This window comes from Triturus cristatus, chromosome 6 (assembly GCF_964204655.1).
Source record: "Triturus cristatus chromosome 6, aTriCri1.1, whole genome shotgun sequence".
Taxonomy (NCBI): domain Eukaryota; kingdom Metazoa; phylum Chordata; class Amphibia; order Caudata; family Salamandridae; genus Triturus; species Triturus cristatus.
In genome coordinates, this window is record NC_140589.1 from 1063284775 (window position 1) to 1063307326 (window position 22552).

A 22552-nucleotide genomic window follows, 5' to 3' on the forward strand; every position below is an offset into this window, starting at 1 on the left:
AAACACTCAGGTTGTCATTCAGCTGTAGGTTTGGAGCACGGAGAAGCTTTTATTTAAAAAAAAATAATTTTGAGAGAGGAAGTAAGTCCCACAGAGACTACAACTTCCTGTTTCTGTCCTTTGTAATCCCTTTGGTTATTTGTGGTGGGTGGCCTGAGCATGTGTGGCAGCCATTTTGTGGAGGCAGGCATTGTGCTTTTTGCATAGGCCTCCAAGCTTGTGGCCTAGTCGTACAGTAGGCCCAGGGGTACTACTCATCAATCATCACAGGTGCATGGAATTTAAACAATGTTTTTGTGTTGTGCGTTAAATTTCAACATCATGTATGGCTTTGGATTCAATTGTAAAATGTGGCCTTTACTTTTTTACGGGGGTAGATTACACTTTTTGGGTGTTGTAAATAAATGCTTTTAGTTTTTGTGTATATGTTCGTTGTTGTTGCTCCCTGATGCTGCATCCATCCCATAAGATGCACACATTTTTATTTAGGGCAAACAGGCTAGACTACATTTATGTTTTTGTTCTTTGCTATTCTTCTTCCTGAGTGTACACAGTACAAATACAACAGGATCCCTGGCCTTGTCAGTCTCTTATTGGCTGGCTATACTCTTGTTGTTCACTGACTTCATAAAATTTAATAACTATGACCACCCACCAGACACTAATAAGTTATATATTATATTATGACTGATGTTCTTCTGGCTTTTTTGCTTTTAGGTGCACAAAAGACAGAGGAGGTGTGTCATCATCATCCACCGTTGTGGTGCCAGACCGACGTTCTGCTGCTGTACACAACGTGACGTGTGAGTGACCTGACCAGGCATCTCTGCAACTTGTGCAACTGAGTGCTGTTTTGACATCTGTTGAAGATGCCCCCAAAGAAAGCAGGTAGCAGGTCCTCCGGTACCAAGAAAGTTGCCATGGAGAAGAACGAACAGAAGAAGAAGGAAGTGTTACTTAAGTCTTGTGTGCCTCCCAAAACCTTTTTTGGTACACCAAAAATGATGCCTGCAGCAGCGGTGTCGGGGGGGCCAAGCTGGGGGCAGCACCTCCACATCAGTGGGCCCAACCCACCAACCCAGGCCCAAGCAGATGAGTGTGGAAGAGGTAGCCAGCCTTATGGTGGAAAGCAGTGATGCTGAGCCTGAACTAAACTTATCTCTATCTCAAAGTAGTACACAATCAACGCAGGAGGGAACACAGCAGATAAGTGGTCAACAGCCGAAGCCACCACCCGCAATAGTAGCTGTTGTTCCTCCTGAAGTAGGGGCAGTTCAGGAAATTGAGCCTCATGCAGAGGAAGAAGAGGAAGCCACTCCTTTAGAAGTTCCATTGGCTTCCAAATCCCCAGCAAGGAAAAGGAGGGTTAGTACATCAAGTTCTTCACCAAGCCCCCCTTCTGATGATCTAGATGCCACTTGGAAGCCACAAACTGAGTCTGAGAGGGAAACACATCGCAAGAGCAGGCATGGGAAAAGGAAGGTTCCAGAAAGCCTTACACTTATGGATGTTGATGTAGAAGAGCAGGATGATGATGATGATGATGAGCCAGTCATCACAAACAGGCCAACATTTTTACACTATCCAAAATGGCTGCGAGGGATGTAGCACGCATACCTCCAACACAGGTAACACCAACACGACCTCCAACTTCCATATTTACATTAGCAAAGGGCCGGCAGCGTCCTACATCCAGCACAAGCACCACCTCAGCAGAAGTAGGTAGTGGTACTGCACAGAGTCAAATTCAACACACACCCTCCAGTTCATCCGGCATTGGAAGTGGGAGTGGCACCTCCAGCAGGAGACAAAAGTTAAGCTCCCCAGTGTGGGACTTCTTTACGGTTAGCGGAAAGGAGGAGAACATTGCTATATGCTCCGTTTGTCATACCTCTGTTAGTCATGGTAAGCTTGGTACAAACTATGGTACCGGAGGCCAAATGACCCATCTGAAAAAACACAACGCAATCCAGTGGGAGGAGCACCTTAGTCTTATCAAAACTGGAACCATTGCTGTTGGACATAAATGAGTAGAAAGTCCGCACACGGTGGAACAGGAAGAAGAGGGAGACATTCTCTGTGTTAGTGGTACACAAAGTATCCCTGTCCCCAGCACTGCAGTGGTAACGCCCACTACTCAGCCACATCTCATTGGCACAAGAGTAAGAGTCAGCCTGAGACACCAAGGAGTACTGCTGGCCAAAAAAGTGCGACGTTGACCACAGGAAGGAATACCATGCAGCCTACCATTTTTAGCATGTTTAGTAGGCCGGAGGGGCAGTACGAATGCAACCACCCAATAGCTCGTTTGTACAATGCAAAGCTGGCTAAAATGTTAGCACTGGACCTTCTACCTTTTTCTTTGGTTGAAGGGGTGGGTTTTCTTGAATTTGTGACCACCATCTGCCCAAAATGGAAAGTTCCCAGCCGCTACTATTTCGCAAGAGTTGCTGTTCCAGCACTACATCACGACGTGCTGGAATTGCTTGGAAAAGCCTTAAAACAGAGTGCTGTTCAGAGTATACACCTGACAACAGACATGTGGACCAGTTGCCAAGCCACTGATTACATGTGCATCACTGCACACTGGGTCTCTTTTTCGGGTGTTAAAGATAAGATATCTGACGGTGTTGTTGACACCGCTGAGATTTTTAAAGACACTCGCAAACATGCAACTGTAGCCATGTTTGCTATGGAGAAATCTCATACTGCTGCAAACATTTTGGAGGAGTTTAACATCAAGGTGTTTGAGTGGCTGCGACCAAGAGGGCTTACCATTGGTTTTGTTGCCACGGACAATGGCAGTAATGTAGTTAGGGCCATGAAAGATGGTGGTTATTTCAGGGTGCCATGTTTGGCACACTGCATTAACATTGTTGTTCAGGACTTTCTGAAAAATGAAAGCAAAGTCAGCAGCTTACTGACCACCTGCAGAAGAATATGCACACATTTCAACCATTCTTTTAAAGCCCGGAAGCAGCTGAGGGTCATTCAACGTGAGCATAAAATGCCAGTCAAAGCACTCATCCAGGAGGTGCCAACACGTTGGAACTCAACGTATTACATGCTTGAGCGTCTGTTTGAGCAGTACATACCACTTAATGCTTATGTCATGAAAAGGTCAGGGGATCCTACTGTGAAAGGCATGACAGTTGAGATGGCCCAATGGGACCTCGTCAAATGCCTGACAGAGATGCTACTTCCTTTTGAGGTCTTCACACGTGAAGTGAGCAGGGAGGACTGTACTATGGGCCAAGCTATTCCATTGTTGTACATGCTAGAGCAAGAGCTGAAGGAGGTGTTAGAAATGTACGCAGGTGTGGATGACAAAGTAGACGCATATTATTTGGCAGACACCTTAGTCGCTCGCTTATCTGACAGTACAAGGATTCAAAATAACATTGTGTCACATCCACATTACATTACTGCCTCAATTTTGGATCCACGTTACAAATTATTGCTGCGCAGTAATGAAGTAATTCCTTTTTCAGAAGTGGATGTTGCCCAGTACAAAACTTTGATAGCTGAGGAAGCCAATGACTTTGAAAACGAAAGGATCTTAATTAGAGGCCCGCCCCCCCAGTGCAGAAAAAGTACTGCATGGCACCCAGAGTCAAGTTCTACTTCAGAGTCCAAGAGCAGTGCGTTTGCCTCCCAGCAGTCAACAACACTGCCAGCAATAACATCAACAGCACCAACAGAATCATCAGGCACATTTGAAAAAACGGCAGGTGATTGGTTTCTACGGAAAGGGTATTGTACGTCCATGACTGATGCAAAGGCAAAAGACGCCCAGGAAATCGGAGCACCCCTGAACATTGAGCAGATGGTTCAGGCCTATCTAGATGACACAACAGAGGTCTTCATGGAGCAAAGCCCATTGGTGTATTGGTATGGGAAAAGAAGCCAATGGCCAGTGCTCAGCAGGCTGGCGATAAAGTATGTGGCTTGCCCTGTTGCAAGTGTCTCTTCAGAGCGTGTTTTCAGTGCTGCTGGTGCCATTGTTACTGTCAAAAGGACCAGTCTCTCGCCCAAAAGCGTTGAGAGGTTAACCATGATCAAAATGAATCAACACTTTATACCACCGGAGTACAAAATACATGAATCACAGCAGGAAGAGGAGAGCGACTTCGATGACATAAGTAGACGTACTTCTGTCCGAACCACCCGAGTTTGAGGACGAGCTCCTCTTCCCTGACAACTAGGCTTTCAAATTGTTCTCCCTTCCTTTATTTGTGTGTGACTGTGTATCTGTTTTTCTGGTTCAAAATCTAATTACAACAAATCCATCAACAGTCTCCTCTTTTTATTTCCCTATTGGAGTTGCACGTCTGTGCATAATTGTCCACTCCACTCCTCAGGGTCCTGCTCCATCTTCCTTACTCTCCCTAAGTACATTTCAAGCAAGCCAGACATTGGATGGAGATGGAGAATAGTACAATACATGTTGCCTCTAACAGTCCCTCCATAAGAAGTGAAACGTGACTCCAGCTATATTCCATTTTGTTTCCAAGCCGAAAGAAACTCATCACTGACTGCCAGAAGGCTAGGCAGGCATCAGATCAGACAGCCAAAGAGAACACCAAGACAGGTAATGAGTGATTATTGTGAATGATGGTGGCATGCATTGCATTGGATGCTGGCTGACTACGAATAATTGTGCATGAAGTAGAACTATACTAGTTTATCGACAAAGTAAAAGTGACTCAGGTGTGGTGACAGTTAATGTTTCCTTGTTGTTTAATAATAACCACATTGTACTCCTACCACTGCAGGTGCCGGCCAATATCCGTTGCAATTTTGTAATATGGAATATATTATAAACTTAATCAGTCACTACAGACTGAGTTGGTGTTGGAGAATACGTACCACACGGTCATCATCATGATGCTGCTGAGCATACTATCTTTGCACACAGTCAGTTGGATCGGAGAAAATTGATGGAATAACTGCGTTTCATGGCCTGACTTAAAAGGTAAACAGTTTGAACAAGAACCACAGCAGACCTAGGCTAGATGTGCGTGTAGTGGTGTGGACTGGAGTAGATTGTAGTGGTATGAGGGACAGTGGTGCATTGATTTAGTCACTTCATTTGGAAAATGCTAGGTTGCTGCAGTGCATATGACATTTCTCTGGCTCGGTCAAAATGTAAGTAAGGGGTAGGGTGCCTGGCCTGTGCCGCGGTTCTCCTGTTCTTTGGCTGTGCTGGCTCCTGAGTCCTGTCACGTTGTTGTTGTACCTTAATGCTGTAGAGTAGACACTATGTATCCTATCCAAGCTGCCTCAGTCTGAAAGTGTTCTCTCCAGAGTGTTGTCTTCTCGTCTTGCACTCCACTGTAATTGAGTTTATTGTTTTAAATGCAGTAATTTTTCAATACCCCGTTTGTTTTTCCATCTACACTTACAAGCCGGCCTTTAAACTGTGCTATAGTGGGAGAAACGACTCACACTTACCTTACCAATCCGCATCAGGCAGGCAGTGGTACCCAAGATTGATGTGTGGAGTGTCCATGGAAGGGAGGACCAAGAGGAATGACGAGAATGATGCAACTCCACATTTGGACCAGGATAATACAGTAACTTTAGTATCATTCATCATTCGTCTTTAAATTTATTTGATTGGTTTTTTCTCTTCAATCATTACGACTGTGTGTTGTGGTTTGTTTGTTAATTGATCCCTACAACTATTTTTTAATTTCCTTTGCTAGCTTGAAAAATAAAAGTAAGCCCAGTACAGCATGTAATTGGGTTCGGTCTGAGCTCTGAGGGCAGCAGACAGGCAAGGCAAATTTCAATTTCTTCCCTGACTGTACTGTCTCATTGGGTAATAGTAGTTATAGTAAGTACAACTCATTATCATTAACCATCAAGTTCTCTTCCTCAGCATGCATGCATTTGCTTTTTCTCACTTTATACTTTGATTTCTTTGATAATGGATCATGGTCGTCTTACAAGATTGTGTTTTACTTTTGTTGTGTCCATGCATTCTGTCTGTTTTTCTTTCTCAAACCTTTCCCAAAACCCCACTGTGAGAAGTTGGCCTGGTATATGCTGTTCACTAGTTCTAGTGACCACCTTGTACCATGCCAAGCAACCCTTATGGTGTGGTTGTAAGTCAACCTTTTTGGACTAGCTGCCCTAGTGGTAGCGTAGGCTAAGCAGTCTTTGAGGCTAAACTCGTGATGCGTGTTAAGCAAGCTGTTTTACCAATAGTAACCCCCTTTTATACCAATGAAAGGACACCACACAGATATATATTCAAAATATACATGTATTTATTTCTCAAAGTAACCCCTAGTCTCTTTATGAGCACAGGAGCACAAATCGTCAAACAAGATTATCACAGAATACACAGAAGTTGCACTTTATATGGATAGGCCCTGGTGGCCACTCAAACCATATACTAAAATAGTGGTATAAGTACCACGAACAGAAAAGGGAAAAGGCCTAGGGCCTCTAGAATCGCTGGGCCTACAAGGAGCTAACGTCAGTTAGTGACCAGGAGGTCCACGGGTGGCGTGTGCAGAGCAAATAGTCACACGCGTGCTCCCATAGGTTTCAATGGGTGCGTAAAAAGTACAAAGTTACTGCAAAAGGAATCTTCCGGATGGACTAGGAACTCAAGATTTGGAACACAGGCACTAGAGATGTAATACTACACTTGGGCACAGGTGTGCCAGCTTTACCTCACCCACAGGAAGCGGGTGCATAGGCCTCGAAGTGCGTCGGGTTGCTTCTATCTGTTCCGTGGAGCTTGAAGACAAAGATGCTGCAGGCGGTCGGTCCGGGAGAGATGCAGTGGATCCAAGAGTGGATCGGAGAGGTTGAAGACCTGTAAGCAGAGGGGACAGTGTTCACAGTCACTAGCCAGTGACCAGCGTGGCACCAGGTGGGTACCAGGCGATGTCGGGTGCAAACAGGTGATGAGGGGTAGCTTGTCTCCGCAGCCACGTGGTCCCTGAAGGTCGACGACGTCCAGGAGTCGGCTCACGAGCTGTCCCACGCAGGCTCTCGCTGTCGGCGGTGTCGGCGACTTGATCGAAGCAAACAAGCCTTGGCAAAAGCAATTGCAGGAGGATTCGGAAATCAGCTGTTGGTTCTGACCAGCAAGGTCAGAGGGATTGCTCCTTTGGAGGGGAGCAAGGGCCAGTCTGGAGCAACCAGACCAGCGGTGTTTGTCGTAGATTTCGTCGCCAAGATGGCCACTAGCCAGCGGGCCAGCAACCGGTTAGGCGCGTCGAGTGGCAAAATGCAGAAGGGCCCCACGCAGATCGTGGAGATGCTGGAGGGCTCACCTTTGGTGCAGATGCTGCTCGAGGGTTGGGCTTCTCAGGACCCAAAGCACAACTTGGAGGGAGCCTCGGTTGTTGCACTTGTCAGCTTGTCGTAGTCGTTCCAAGATGGCTGGCTCCACGTGTCTCGGTGCCTCCACGGGTCTCCTCTTTGCAGGGACTGTGGATCGGGCGGTGAGAGGTCTGGAGGTCCAGGTCTTGTCAGTCTCTGGGCTCGGGCTCCGGCGGGAGGCGGCGGCAAAGCAGACGTTGATTCGCTGGATGGTGCTTGCGTTAGCAAGGTGGTCACTCCCTGACCACAGGGGAGATTGGCTTCAGTCCTCTGTGCAGCAGAGCGTCGAAGTTCCCGTCTTCTTCTTAGTTTTAAGTTGATTCCAGGATGTCTGAAGTCTTAGGACACAGCTCCTACCTTTATTCGGATTCTAGGGGCCGGACTACCTGCTAGGTCCCTCCCTATGGGTGGGACCAGGAAGGGGGGTGGTTACACCCCCAATCCTTTGTCCAGCTCGCCCCAGGCCCGGGACTGGTGTGCCCCAGGACCGGTTTGAACTGGCATATGCCCCGAGGCTCCTTGTGAGCCACAGGCATGTCTGGTTTCTTTCAAGCCCTACCTGACCAATACACAAAATCCTGTCTGGGGTGGTGCATGCACCTCCCCTGGCAGGAAACCCTTTGTCCACACCTCCCAAGCTGGAAGGACTCCCAGCAGCAGGAGGGCAGACTTGTGTCTGTGGTGGCAGCATCCATTTTGTGGAGCTGAGGCTATGTCTGATTTTACCCGGGTTTCAGGCACTGTACATGTCGTGTCCCTCTAGAAGGGTGGAATGCTAACCCCGTCGCCAGAATTGGCGAGGGGTTAGTATTCCAATTCGTATGACACCTTACTCGACATGTTTTGATAAAGCCAAACCAAAGATAGCATTTAACCGCGAGGTTCATAATGCACTTAAGAGTATATGGTATGACGATATCTGGAAACAGTAGAAGGAAGTTGTTCCGACCACTGCAGACAGGCTCAGCTCATGCCAGAGCACCATCTCACATGGAACCAAGCACTCTGCCTTCAGGATTGTTAAGGCCTGCCATAGGAGTGACTTATAGGTTACCAGGTGTCCCATTTAAGTTTAGGTATAGGTATACTACACCTAAGTAAGAGGTGATTACACCAACTTACCCCAGCTGAGTGATCAGCCAGTTGTGTCAGATTGTTAGGCCAAGCCTGGGGTGGCATAATACATGCTTCAGCCCCTGGCAGGCCTTGGATACACCAATGCCCTGGGTACCTAGTGTACACTGGTACAGGGGCTGACAGGGTGATCCAACCAATTGGGTATGTACCTAGGGTACATGGAGTCCATTTTACAGAGAGAGCAGATAGCCTGAGAGCCTGAATGGCAGGATCTCAGGCCAACTAAGTCGAAAAACCAGCTAGACACTAGGCAAAAATTTGGGGGTAACCATAGTCAGATATCCACCTTCCTACACAACCCCCCCCCAAACGAAGGGAGATAAGGCTGACCTTGACCAGGTAAGCCTATATTGCCCAAGTGGCCGTATAAGGAGGAACCAGCACTGGCATGGTTACCCCCTGTCTCATGGTCCACTAAGCAATCCCTCACCCTAAGGGTATCAGAGGGTCTCCACCATAGGGAATCTCTACCTGTGGTGTGTCTTGGCAAAGTAAAAGGCTGGTGTTGAGATGGAGTACTGAAGTGAGTGTCCTCAAAGTGAGGCCTCAGCTTCCTCCAATCATCCTCCACCATGGATGCCTTTCTTTCTTTAACTGAGTTGCACTGTGCTCTCAGGGTCAGCCTCTGGCTACCTAAAGCTGGAGGCTGGGTCCCTTTTGTGGGCTTACTGGAGGGACAGGTCAGGTTTGGGGCCCTAAGGTCCCATGTTTGCCTGTGCCCAACAGAATCCCCCTGGGGGAGGTCCCTAACTACCTGTAAAGGAGATCCCTCAGGAATGTTTTTACCCATCACCTGACTAGGGCTACTAGCCAGGCAATCCTCATTCTTTTGATGGGGGGGTTCTTGTGGACAGGGGCCCTCTGGGGGTCCACTGGCCTCCCTGACCTCTGCAGCCCTGGGCTGACTGAGGCAGGGTAGAGAGAGGCAGGCTACCTGCACCAGACTGGATCCCACCTTGGAAGGGGCCACTGACATCAGAGGCTCTGCCAGGCCAGGCCTGGCTACCTCTGGGGCAGTTCCTTCACAAGGGGTGAGGTCAGATCCCTGAGGAGGCTGACCTTTTCCTAATGTCTGGGGAGAGGGAGACTTTTCTTCCTCCCCACTACTCTCAGTTTGTGTGGAGTGATCCATTGTTTCAGGCTTCACTACACCTATGTCAGTCTGAGTATAGGCTGAGACCATTACAGCCTTGCCAACCTTTTCAGGGGGGCACTCAGTTTGTGTTTGAGCTGTGACTGTCACAGCTCTGCCAGTCCCTACAGGGAAGTCTGTCTGTGCCTGGGCTGTGGCTACCACTGCCCTTCCAACCTTTTCAGGGAGGAAATCTATTTGGACAGGGGTTGTGAATGGCACAACCCCCCTACCCTTTTGTGAAAGGCCTACCATTTTAGAATGGGTGTCTTGTTCAACTCCAGCCCAAGCTGAGAGTTCTAAGTCATTCCCCAGTAAGCAGTCTACAGGCAAGGTTGGGGACACTGCTACCCTTTTAGGGCCAGTGACCCCTCCCCAGCTGAGACATACCTCTGCCATGGGATGACTGTTCTGTTTGCCATCAATGTTAGTCACCTGGTAGGAGAAACCGGGCAAAAGCTGCTCAGAGGGAACTAGCCAATGGGCCACCATTGTGATGCTAGCCCCAGTGTCTCTGTAGGCCTCAGCTTTTGTACCATTGATGTAGGGCTCCTGTCTGTACCTACCCAAAGTGTTGGGACAGGCAGTGAAGTTGGCAAACCCCATGCCACCATCACAGACAAGAGTGGTTGCTGTAGGGGAATTGGCTAAGCCAGGGTCCCCCTGTGTTCCCCAAGTAAACCCACCCAGATTTCTGGGGGCACTCCCACCACCTGGGGGATTACTGCTGACAGTAATAGGTGGTGTGACAGGAGTAATTGGAGGAACAGTTTTGTTTTTAGCCCTTGGGCAACCGCTGTCAGTTTTCCAATGCCCAGGAGTTTTACACTCATGGCAGTAGGGCTTTTTAGCTGTGGTAGAGGAGGGAGCTTGGGACCCACCACCCTGTGTGGAGTTTTGGGGCCCTGAGGAAGGTTTCTCTTTTTCTTTATCCCCACCCTTCTCTTGAGGCTTGGTGGTATCTTTCTTTTGGTCACCACCCTGGTTTTTAGGCCTGATCCTGGTCCTGACCCATTTATCTGCCCTCTTTCCCAATTCTTGGGGAGAGGTCAAATCTGAGTCTACCAGGTGTTGATGGAGAAGCTGGTTTTGACAATTACTTAAAATCTGCTCTCTCATCATCAAATTGTACAATCCTGTATAATCAGACACCTTACTTCCCAGCAACCAACCCTCCAAAGCCTTAGTGGCACATTCCACATATTCAGACCAGTCCTGAGTCTGTGTCTTCTGGGTGTCTCTGAACATTAACCTGTACTGTTCAGTGGTTAAGCCTAACCCATCAACTAGGACACTCTTCAGGACTCTGTAATTTCTGACATCCTCTTCTCTAACAGTGAGGAGTCTATCTCTGCCTCTCCCCTCAAAGGAGAGCCATAAGATTGCTGCCCACTGGTCTTCAGGAACCTGCTGCACTTTGCAGGCTCTCTCAAGAGCAGTCATCCATTTGTGGATGTCATCCCCACTTTTGTAGGGGGGCACAATCTTGGACAGGTTCCTATTGTCAAAGACCCTATCTTTGTCCCTAGGGACATTGCTGCCACCAGTGGGTATAGACCCACTCTCTCTATGCTGCCTAGCCTTGCTCAGTTTTTCTTCCATCAGGGCTACTTCTAGCTCCTGCTTCCTGATCCTCAGCTGGGCTTCCTGCATTCTGGCCTCATGTTCCCTCCTCTGAGGGGTGGTCATCCTTTTCCTGGAGTGACCTTGAGAGCCTCTAGAGCCATGAGAAGCATTGGAGTCACCTGAGCGATTCCTTTGCCTCCCAAGCCCTGTGTTAAGTCCACTGGGGAGATCAAATGGGGTGAACCCATTGTCAGTCCCCAATAGCCTTAGTTTAGCTGGGCCAAGTATAATACTTGGCACTGGGCTAGTTCTCCCTTCATCATCACTACTTTCTGTATCCTCACCACTTTCCTCCCCTGTAGTATGGTTCTCATCTAAGGGATGGCTATTGGAACTGGGTACCTCTGTAGTATCTTCAGAAGGGGGGCCTCCTGTTCCTGACCCTAAGGGGGCTAACTGGGAAGCTTTCTTGAGTGCTCTCTGATTCTCATCATTCTGTAAGAGCTCTCTGAGCTCAGCAGAGTTTGGGTTCTTGGGCTGTTTAAGGCCTCTAAGAGTTGCCAAATGCCTGAGCTCATTCTGATTAAGGGTAGCAAAGCTGGTTGGTGCCCTCTGGGGGTCACTCTCGACAGAGATGGGTACAGTGGACCCCTCTGCCCCGGCCATTGCTCTTAAGTGTGGGTGGATGTGTTGCAATCTACCTACACTTGGGTTTACCTACTAAACCTATCTAGTAGTTGTAGTCAGGGTGTGCTACTCCCTTTGCTCTACAACAACTAAGTTCAGTAGAACTTAAGTATATCTAATCTTGTTTTATATGTACCTACAGGTACCTATGTGATCTTTCAATTGGTAACCAAGAGATTACAATGGTAAAACACAGCAAGCTCAAATCCAACCGCTGCTCACCAATGTGAGAAGTTGGCCTGGTATATGCTGTTCACTAGTTCTAGTGACCACCTTGTACCATGCCAAGCAACCCTTATGGTGTGGTTGTAAGTCAACCTTTTTGGACTAGCTGCCCTAGTGGTAGCGTAGGCTAAGCAGTCTTTGAGGCTAAACTCGTGATGCGTGTTAAGCAAGCTGTTTTACCAATAGTAACCCCCTTTTATACCAATGAAAGGACACCACACAGATATATATTCAAAATATACATGTATTTATTTCTCAAAGTAACCCCTAGTCTCTTTATGAGCACAGGAGCACAAATCGTCAAACAAGATTATCACAGAATACACAGAAGTTGCACTTTATATGGATAGGCCCTGGTGGCCACTCAAACCATATACTAAAATAGTGGTATAAGTACCACGAACAGAAAAGGGAAAAGGCCTAGGGCCTCTAGAATCGCTGGGCCTACAAGGAGCTAACGTCAGTTAGTGACCAGGAGGTCCACGGGTGGCGTGTGCAGAGCAAATAGTCACACGCGTGCTCCCATAGGTTTCAATGGGTGCGTAAAAAGTACAAAGTTACTGCAAAAGGAATCTTCCGGATGGACTAGGAACTCAAGATTTGGAACACAGGCACTAGAGATGTAATACTACACTTGGGCACAGGTGTGCCAGCTTTACCTCACCCACAGGAAGCGGGTGCATAGGCCTCGAAGTGCGTCGGGTTGCTTCTATCTGTTCCGTGGAGCTTGAAGACAAAGATGCTGCAGGCGGTCGGTCCGGGAGAGATGCAGTGGATCCAAGAGTGGATCGGAGAGGTTGAAGACCTGTAAGCAGAGGGGACAGTGTTCACAGTCACTAGCCAGTGACCAGCGTGGCACCAGGTGGGTACCAGGCGATGTCGGGTGCAAACAGGTGATGAGGGGTAGCTTGTCTCCGCAGCCACGTGGTCCCTGAAGGTCGACGACGTCCAGGAGTCGGCTCACGAGCTGTCCCACGCAGGCTCTCGCTGTCGGCGGTGTCGGCGACTTGATCGAAGCAAACAAGCCTTGGCAAAAGCAATTGCAGGAGGATTCGGAAATCAGCTGTTGGTTCTGACCAGCAAGGTCAGAGGGATTGCTCCTTTGGAGGGGAGCAAGGGCCAGTCTGGAGCAACCAGACCAGCGGTGTTTGTCGTAGATTTCGTCGCCAAGATGGCCACTAGCCAGCGGGCCAGCAACCGGTTAGGCGCGTCGAGTGGCAAAATGCAGAAGGGCCCCACGCAGATCGTGGAGATGCTGGAGGGCTCACCTTTGGTGCAGATGCTGCTCGAGGGTTGGGCTTCTCAGGACCCAAAGCACAACTTGGAGGGAGCCTCGGTTGTTGCACTTGTCAGCTTGTCGTAGTCGTTCCAAGATGGCTGGCTCCACGTGTCTCGGTGCCTCCACGGGTCTCCTCTTTGCAGGGACTGTGGATCGGGCGGTGAGAGGTCTGGAGGTCCAGGTCTTGTCAGTCTCTGGGCTCGGGCTCCGGCGGGAGGCGGCGGCAAAGCAGACGTTGATTCGCTGGATGGTGCTTGCGTTAGCAAGGTGGTCACTCCCTGACCACAGGGGAGATTGGCTTCAGTCCTCTGTGCAGCAGAGCGTCGAAGTTCCCGTCTTCTTCTTAGTTTTAAGTTGATTCCAGGATGTCTGAAGTCTTAGGACACAGCTCCTACCTTTATTCGGATTCTAGGGGCCGGACTACCTGCTAGGTCCCTCCCTATGGGTGGGACCAGGAAGGGGGGTGGTTACACCCCCAATCCTTTGTCCAGCTCGCCCCAGGCCCGGGACTGGTGTGCCCCAGGACCGGTTTGAACTGGCATATGCCCCGAGGCTCCTTGTGAGCCACAGGCATGTCTGGTTTCTTTCAAGCCCTACCTGACCAATACACAAAATCCTGTCTGGGGTGGTGCATGCACCTCCCCTGGCAGGAAACCCTTTGTCCACACCTCCCAAGCTGGAAGGACTCCCAGCAGCAGGAGGGCAGACTTGTGTCTGTGGTGGCAGCATCCATTTTGTGGAGCTGAGGCTATGTCTGATTTTACCCGGGTTTCAGGCACTGTACATGTCGTGTCCCTCTAGAAGGGTGGAATGCTAACCCCGTCGCCAGAATTGGCGAGGGGTTAGTATTCCAATTCGTATGACACCTTACTCGACATGTTTTGATAAAGCCAAACCAAAGATAGCATTTAACCGCGAGGTTCATAATGCACTTAAGAGTATATGGTATGACGATATCTGGAAACAGTAGAAGGAAGTTGTTCCGACCACTGCAGACAGGCTCAGCTCATGCCAGAGCACCATCTCACATGGAACCAAGCACTCTGCCTTCAGGATTGTTAAGGCCTGCCATAGGAGTGACTTATAGGTTACCAGGTGTCCCATTTAAGTTTAGGTATAGGTATACTACACCTAAGTAAGAGGTGATTACACCAACTTACCCCAGCTGAGTGATCAGCCAGTTGTGTCAGATTGTTAGGCCAAGCCTGGGGTGGCATAATACATGCTTCAGCCCCTGGCAGGCCTTGGATACACCAATGCCCTGGGTACCTAGTGTACACTGGTACAGGGGCTGACAGGGTGATCCAACCAATTGGGTATGTACCTAGGGTACATGGAGTCCATTTTACAGAGAGAGCAGATAGCCTGAGAGCCTGAATGGCAGGATCTCAGGCCAACTAAGTCGAAAAACCAGCTAGACACTAGGCAAAAATTTGGGGGTAACCATAGTCAGATATCCACCTTCCTACACCCACTTCCCATCCATTCATCAATCCCTAACCCTCTTCCCCTGGGCTGTGTGATTTATATTGAGGTGTGATGTGATGACTACATTAAATGTACACCAATTGATCACACGCTTGCTGGGGCAGATGTGGTGAAAGCAACACTAATTGAATTTCAACTAAGGCAGGGCAAGGATCTTCTTCTGCTTGCCCACCCATGCTGTAGTTTACTTTGTGTTCTGTTCTACTACCCCTCCCACAGTCTCTCAGTCAAGTAACTTTCTATTTCTTTTTTCAAATGCTATTGCCAGTGTCTACTACTACCACCACAATAATGGCATCTTGTCCGTTAATTTGGGAAACCAACCATGCAGCCATCAGTGTGCTGAACTTCATCATCAATCACAGGTAAGATAAGTTTGGTGGGAGGTATGGACTAGGAGGAGAGACTGACAGTACTATTATGACAATTAAAAATAGTCAGTGGGGGTACTGCATCTATCGGTCTGTGTGTTACAAAATCGGCAGATCTTTTAAATCAAACACTGGCTGTGGGCATGCAGCAGCACGGAAACAAAGTAACAAACCATGTAACTTAGATTGAATTCGGAAAATTGTAACCCACCACAAAACATTAACTTCGTATAAGTAAATAGTATATAATTTATTATCCCCTAACAAAAATAAACTATCCCACTCTGACCTAATCCACCCCCCTCCCTAACCCCAACCAGTGTCCAAAACGAAACGAAAGTTGAAGAGTCCCAAATGTCCGAAAGAATCCCCAACGGCCAAAAACCCACCCACCAACAAAAGGAATTAAAAAAGGGGCAAATGACGAGGTCCTCTATTGTCGGCGGGCCTTAAGGTGTTTGTCGACCAGGATCTTTACCCGCTCCTCCAGGTTCTCCTCTAAGCGGGCCATCCGGCGGAGCAGCTGGCGGCGAAATGCCCTGCAGTTACATGCAGGGTGGGGGGCAGCAGTGCTTGAAATCGAGGCACGGCGGCGGGCGGATGCCGGACTACGGCACCGTGAAAGTCGAGGCAGGGCCTGACTGGGGCCCGGGGCATTGGAGGAGGCTGCAGCCGCCTCCTCCTCCTCCTCTGCCTGAGCCACCAGCCGGCGATAATGTTCGCAGATGGCCTCCAGTTTCCGGCGCCGGGCCCTAGCGGCCAACTCTTTCCTTGATGGTTTAGTGGATGTGGAAGGAGTATCTATATCAAGAAAGAAAAATAACATGTTGTAGCCAATACTCTTAGCAAAACAGAAACACTAAAATCATTCAACACATAGTGTCACAGTATCACTAGCAAGCACAGTTCATAACATTTGTGATTTGGTGGTAAGTATCTCTACTCCTACTTCCTTGGACTCTAACATTTGTGGGTGTTTCCGACATTATAAATATAATCGTACTATGTACTCCGGTACACCAGTCGTGTTGTTCTTATCTGTAGTTTAGCCCAATTACATAACCTTGTTGTAGCCGGCATGCCAGCTCAGTCAGCTAAGCTTGCACCCAAGAGAAACAGATATGAGCCACATGATGCAGACTCACGTTAGTTTTATTTACTACTACAGTCTGCAGGTGGGGAAGCTCATATTTTTGTATGCCGCCTTACGGCCGTTGGCACTGGCCATACTCTGTTACATGAGGGCAAATGGCATGCACAATTTCACTTACACCCTGCCATGGGTACTACAAAAAGGCTGATTATTTATCTGATCCAATGACCATTGCTTATATTCAGATTATAGATGCTAATACGATACAACATCAGGTCAGTAGCGGTCGGTGGTGGGAGTGCTGCCGGGCGGTGAGTCGGTGACGTGGGAAGGTGCAGGGTGGGGATAGTAAACTATGGATTAAGGACAATCACAGGTAATTAAACAATACATTAAAAAAAATTGTTGCACGCACTGCATCGCATTCGGCGGTGCAGTGCGCACATTGAAAATGATTTTATTTATTTTTATGTTGATTACCTGTATTTGGCCGTAATACACAGTTTACTCGCCAGTGCCACCCACCAATCCCCTCCCCATGTCACCGCCCGCCAACACTCCCACCACCAACCGCTACTGCAGAGGGTACTTTGCTTTCATTGATTGTGTAACCAATAACCATAAACAACAGATAGCCCACCCTTTGCAGGCTGGCTGCCCCAATTGAAAATACATTAATAATAATAGGTAGGGAGTGGTCCCCAGAGTGGGAGGAAGGGGCTTCCGCTTGATAATATATATATATATATATATATATATAAATATATATGACGTGCTTGCAAACTACTGCAAGTGTACTGTATTCTGATAAATACTACCTATATTCCCCTAGGCTTTGCTACTGTCGCACAGTTTCTTTTACATTTTCTTCAAAGTAAGAATCTCCAGTGACACTTTCCACCTATACTGTCTATTGATGATAGTACATCCAGGCATACATCCATTAAAGTAAACGTTTATCCTTCTTTTTTATATCTCTCATACTTAGTTGGTTTCACCAACAACCACCCATGCTTCCGCTCCTTCCTTGCTTGCCTTGGCTTTGAATTTGAACCAAACAACGCTGATTTTTGCTACCTAGCACTATCCACCCATACTGTGTCGCCCACCCAGGCAGGCATTCTTTCACCTTCCACCCATCCTTCAACAACCCATGCATCTGATCTGATTACTATCAGCCACCTATGCATGCTTCCAACAACATATCCTTCTCTGCCAGTTAGTCATATTATTTATCTCGCCCGTCCTTCCACCCTTAGTTCTTTCCCTCTTTGTTCAACACATCCATCAAGGTCATCTGATCTGAGTTTGTCTTCTCCATAAAACCTTCACAGCTGATTTTGGAGTCAAATAGAAGAGGCCATTGGTTACTCTACTCACGCTGCTAATGCTAAGTAAAGGGTGTCTTCTTCAACCGTTGTATAATAATAAGTCACACAGTACAGTGAAATAGTGAACACACTTCCATCTAGTAGTAATGGCGGAAGATTCCCTTCTACAAACCAGGGATATACAGAACATATTATGATGCAAGATGATGTAACCAGTATTTCTACGTTCTACGGTGAGGGGTCTTCCAGAATTCTAAAGATCTTGGCTCTTGTTCTTGTTGTCATGCACTTGTAAATGTTTACTGTTTTAATCTTTGGCTTTTTGCTGGCTTATTGACTATGGCTGTAGTAAATTAAATTTCATATTAATGATGTACAGAGTTTGATACTTGTTTCAAATAAACCTTTTGAACTACACATAGACTCTGTGGTATTTGGTGTGGTGGGGTGGACTTACACAAGTGAGTGAGCAAAATGGTGCTATTATGTTCTGGGTTGTCTGTCTCAGTCATCATCAACATTGTGTATCTTCTTTGTGGGGGGGTCGGGAGTGGGACCCTAATGTGAGTCACTCACACTATAGCTAGTCGGTCAGGGGATCCTGGGTTCTTCGGACTGAGGTGTGATCAGTAAGGTCCAACCTCCCATCAGCAACATCCTATTTTGTTGTGCATAGTTCTGTATGAGGCTCTGCAGAATCACTAGACCAGAGTAGTATCATGTACTATCCGATCAAAAATACTAGTCAAATATCTGGTTGGCCATTTTGTTTGTGGTAATTGTCAAAGCCTCAACATTGAGAAGACTTGAAGAGGACAACCCAAAGGACAGGACACAGTGGCTAGAGCTATTGGTCAATCAGAGTTTTATTATTCCAAGAAAACCTTCTATAAAGAGTGGGCAACTGTGCAAGCTTCGCTACAGACAGAGTAATATAATAGTAGTAGTAGTACAGAGAGTCATTGCAGAGGCAGTTAGAAGCAACTTAGTTAGAGGCAGGGATAAACAGAATTTGGAAACAGATAGTCAAGGTCAAAGAAGTAAGCTTTTGTAAAAAATAGAATTTGAAAGTGGAACCATAATTTATAGTTCGGAAAAAAAGATGCAGTAAAAGTTAGGGAAATATAAATGTCAATATAACCACTGGAGGACTTACTGGGGCCAGCAGCAGGAGCCTCGGTAGAGGAGCGGCCCTCTGGTTCCCCCGCCGACTCCGACCCCGTCTTCTTGCCCCTGGGTGGTGCTGATGATCATGTAAAATATAATAAAGAAAGAGACAAACATTAAGGAGTGCTGTGAAAGAAATAATAATAAATCATTTGGAAAAATAAGTCAAACAACATTTTAGGAAACAACAATTGCAATAAAATTGACCTATCTAATCAGATGGATCAACTACTGGCTTCTTCCTGCATTCACGGATCGTCTACTTATTTAGGAACACTCCAGTGTTCCATAATCATTCTGATTACAAATACTAACGAAGCCTAGTAAGTACCACCTGACCTACACCACCTATTCCAGACGGGCCAATTGTTCACTACGTCTGCATTTCCATTTTTTTCAGCCATCAAATGCATAGATGAGATGGAGGACACATGCATACATTAGTGCATACATACATACAACAAATTGTGGGTTGGTTGCATGATTCTGATCTAGTTCTGCTACTGACTGACCATGCTAAGCATTCGACGGAGGACTGGGGTAAGCAGCACTCAGTGACAGAGGAGGCGTCACGCAGACCGCATAAAACAATTATTAACTAATACTAACAAACTAAACCTAGTATCCACTATCCATCCACCACTATTTCACAGTAGGACAATGGAAGGACTAGAGTCTCTCTAGCAAATCGCATTACCTAACTTCAGTTCTGTAAAATAAACTCTTATATAATCAGCATCAGCACAAGCTAGCGCAAACTAAGTTGAAAACAAGTAAGAGTACCACCGAGCACCTGGGTCCTAGTTAAATCAAAGAACATTTTGCTTTTTGGAACTTAATTTACCAGCAACGCTTGGCACGCAGCAGTAATCTTGTTCATCAAATTTAATATACACAATAAGTTACTCACCAAGCCCAACGACCTCGACATCTAGCAGGTCCAACAGGTCCTGCTCCCGGTCCAGGATGTCGGACCACCGGTGGGCTAGTTGATTGTGGGTGCGCCGGACCCCAGAGCACCGGAACACGGCCCGGCGCACCTTCGCCCACCGACGGTGCCGCTCCTGGGTAGCGTACCCGGAGCCGGACCTGCTGCCAAGGTCAAGGGGAGGTGGCGCTGGATGAAAAAAACAAGGGCGGCCACCTCCTCCTCCCCAAACAGTTGCCGGGCCTGCACCCCTGCAGGACGCATTCTGCCGCAAGGCAGGCGGCCCTTCTCTGCTCCTGCAGGTCTCTTGCCCTTGGCACTCGGTCTGTCCTTGGACATGGTTCTGGGGTGGGTGGAAGGCGGAAAAGAAAAGTTAGAAGGGGAAAAAAAGTTAGGGGGAAGAAGATAGAAAGAACTTTATAAAAGTAACAAAAACACAGTAAAAGGCAAAGAGAGAGATAGATAATAACTAAAAAAAGTCCGATTTTTTTTTTTAAAGACAAAGGATTGAACAGATAAAGGGAGGATACAAAAGTAGGCCCAGAACCATAGAATAGAGTGAAAAACAAGATGGCCGCGCCCATTCGCGATCGCGTGGGTAAGTTCGCGCGATATTTCTCGCGAACATGTACTATTCACAAGTAAAATGCGCTCCCGAACACGTCAATGCACATCGCGAACACGCTATCCGCGACCCGGAACAGGAAATAAGGCATCGCGAGCGGGCGGGCCAATAGAAAAACAAGATGGCCGCACCCGTTGGTGACCGCATGGGTAAGATCGCTAGATATATCCCCCGAGCATGCAAACAGCTCCCCGAACACGCTCACCGCGCTCCCGAACAAGAAAAAGCCATCGCGAACGGGCGCACCAAGCAACTACGCAAGCTCGCGAAGCTACGCGAAGGTCGCGTAGTGCAAGTACATCTTCGCGAAGCTTCACGACGCGTGGCTACGCGAACTACGCCCAGGGTTAGTTCTTGGACTCTCATGAAAAATGTATGTCTCTCCAAAACAACGTTGATGCGAGGTCCACAATATTTTTCCAACATTTTCAAGTACATGTCAAAGACATCTGAAGCATCACCACTCCCATCACCAATAGGAATTACGTCAATGCTTTCGTAAATATTGCGTCCTTCGACTCCAAGATTATGATGTAGAATTGCTTGTTTCCTGAGAGCAGAGAATTTTTCCCCACCAATCGCAACTAGGTAAGAGTCAAATAATAATTATCATCTCTTCCAGGGTAAAAGCGGTTCACCTTTTTCACAAAGGAACGGAGGAGGTTGACTCATGCTGGTTGAAGACATGACCGTAAAGAATGTACTTTGACTTGTGCGTTAAAAGCAATATAGGGAAAATAGTATTCAACAGTTAAAATGCAGGACAATATGTTGTGAAGATTTCCAAAGTAATGTGTTGCTGTTCCAAATTGTTGATAGATGGCAGACTAATTGAAGCAATCACGGTGTAAAGATTAAAAAGTAATGATTAAGGCAAAACCAATTGTGTGCAATTAACCAGGTAAATCATTTGAGGTTCATGTAGTTTTGAGCAACAGTCACTAGGTGGCAGGATTGTTACACAATAACCAGTGTGTGGGTTGTTATTTGCCAATCCAACGAGTTTTGATATGAAATCCGGTTCAGGCAAGTTGTTAAACAAATTTCAAAGTAGTGTGGATAAAAGAAATAAATAATTGCTCGTAGCGCAGGCAATAACGCAGCACTAATGCCCTTTTTTTTTTTTAAATGGACAAATCGTACCTGAGCTGCTCAATTCAATCAGCACTAAGTTTTGTCCTGTTAGACGGGATTCCGATGAGTCTTCGTTACCGTCTCAGTAACGCGTGGGTTCGAATCCCATCCTCGTCGCAAGTGTTGAAAGGACACTGTCAGGTAAGGTTTTAAAGTGTTTTATTTAGCTTGTTAGATAAACCACCAACTCCTGCTGCTGGCCTGCAGTTGCTCCTCAGGAAAAAACCCAGAGGCCCTCAACCATGGAAACAGAACGTAACAGGCTCATGCAGTACAATTTGAAAGATCACAACACAACTTTGGCGCCCGTTGACAAATCTTCGCGAAATTTTCAAATCTTATGGCCAGCTCCGGTCCGCTCCTATCCTGAAAGTCTCGGGATGATTCGTGTAGCGGGGGCTGAGAAAAAAGGGGGGTCCCAAAACGTGTTTTCCCCATGCAAATTCACATAGGACCTTTAGCCGCAGCTATAGCCCGAACTGCTGAACGGAATTACACCAAATTTGGCAGAAAGGTAGACCTTGGTTCAGAGTCGTGCCTTTTGCTTAAATGGTGTAAATCCGTTCAGTAGTTCCTGAGAAAATCAAAAGTAAAATCACATATCTGGGCGGAGCATAACCACACATCTCATCGTGAGATCTGATTGGCTGTCAGCACTTCATCCAAGAAGTGTTGGCAGCCATCTTGGGACCAATATACATGATAGCACCTCATTAAAAAGCATTGCAGTTAATAGAAGGTTTTAAGACTTTAGTTACATTATAAATAATTTGTTGATGGTACCATACTCATTTTAGGAATTGTGGTATGTTCTAAGGTGATTTTACCATGTGAAAAAGCCTTCTGCTGGGGTATCCTAAATCATGTTTGAGAGAAAACTATTTTCTCATGCTTTTCTCACAGAGGTTTGGAAGGTAATCTATAAACTAAACTGAGAGCATATTTTCTGTAAATTCACATTATCTTTCTCAATCATGTGAGAATGAAGTCTGACATTCTCACTAAAACATGTACATCCAACAAGGGCAGAGACTGTCAGTTGATT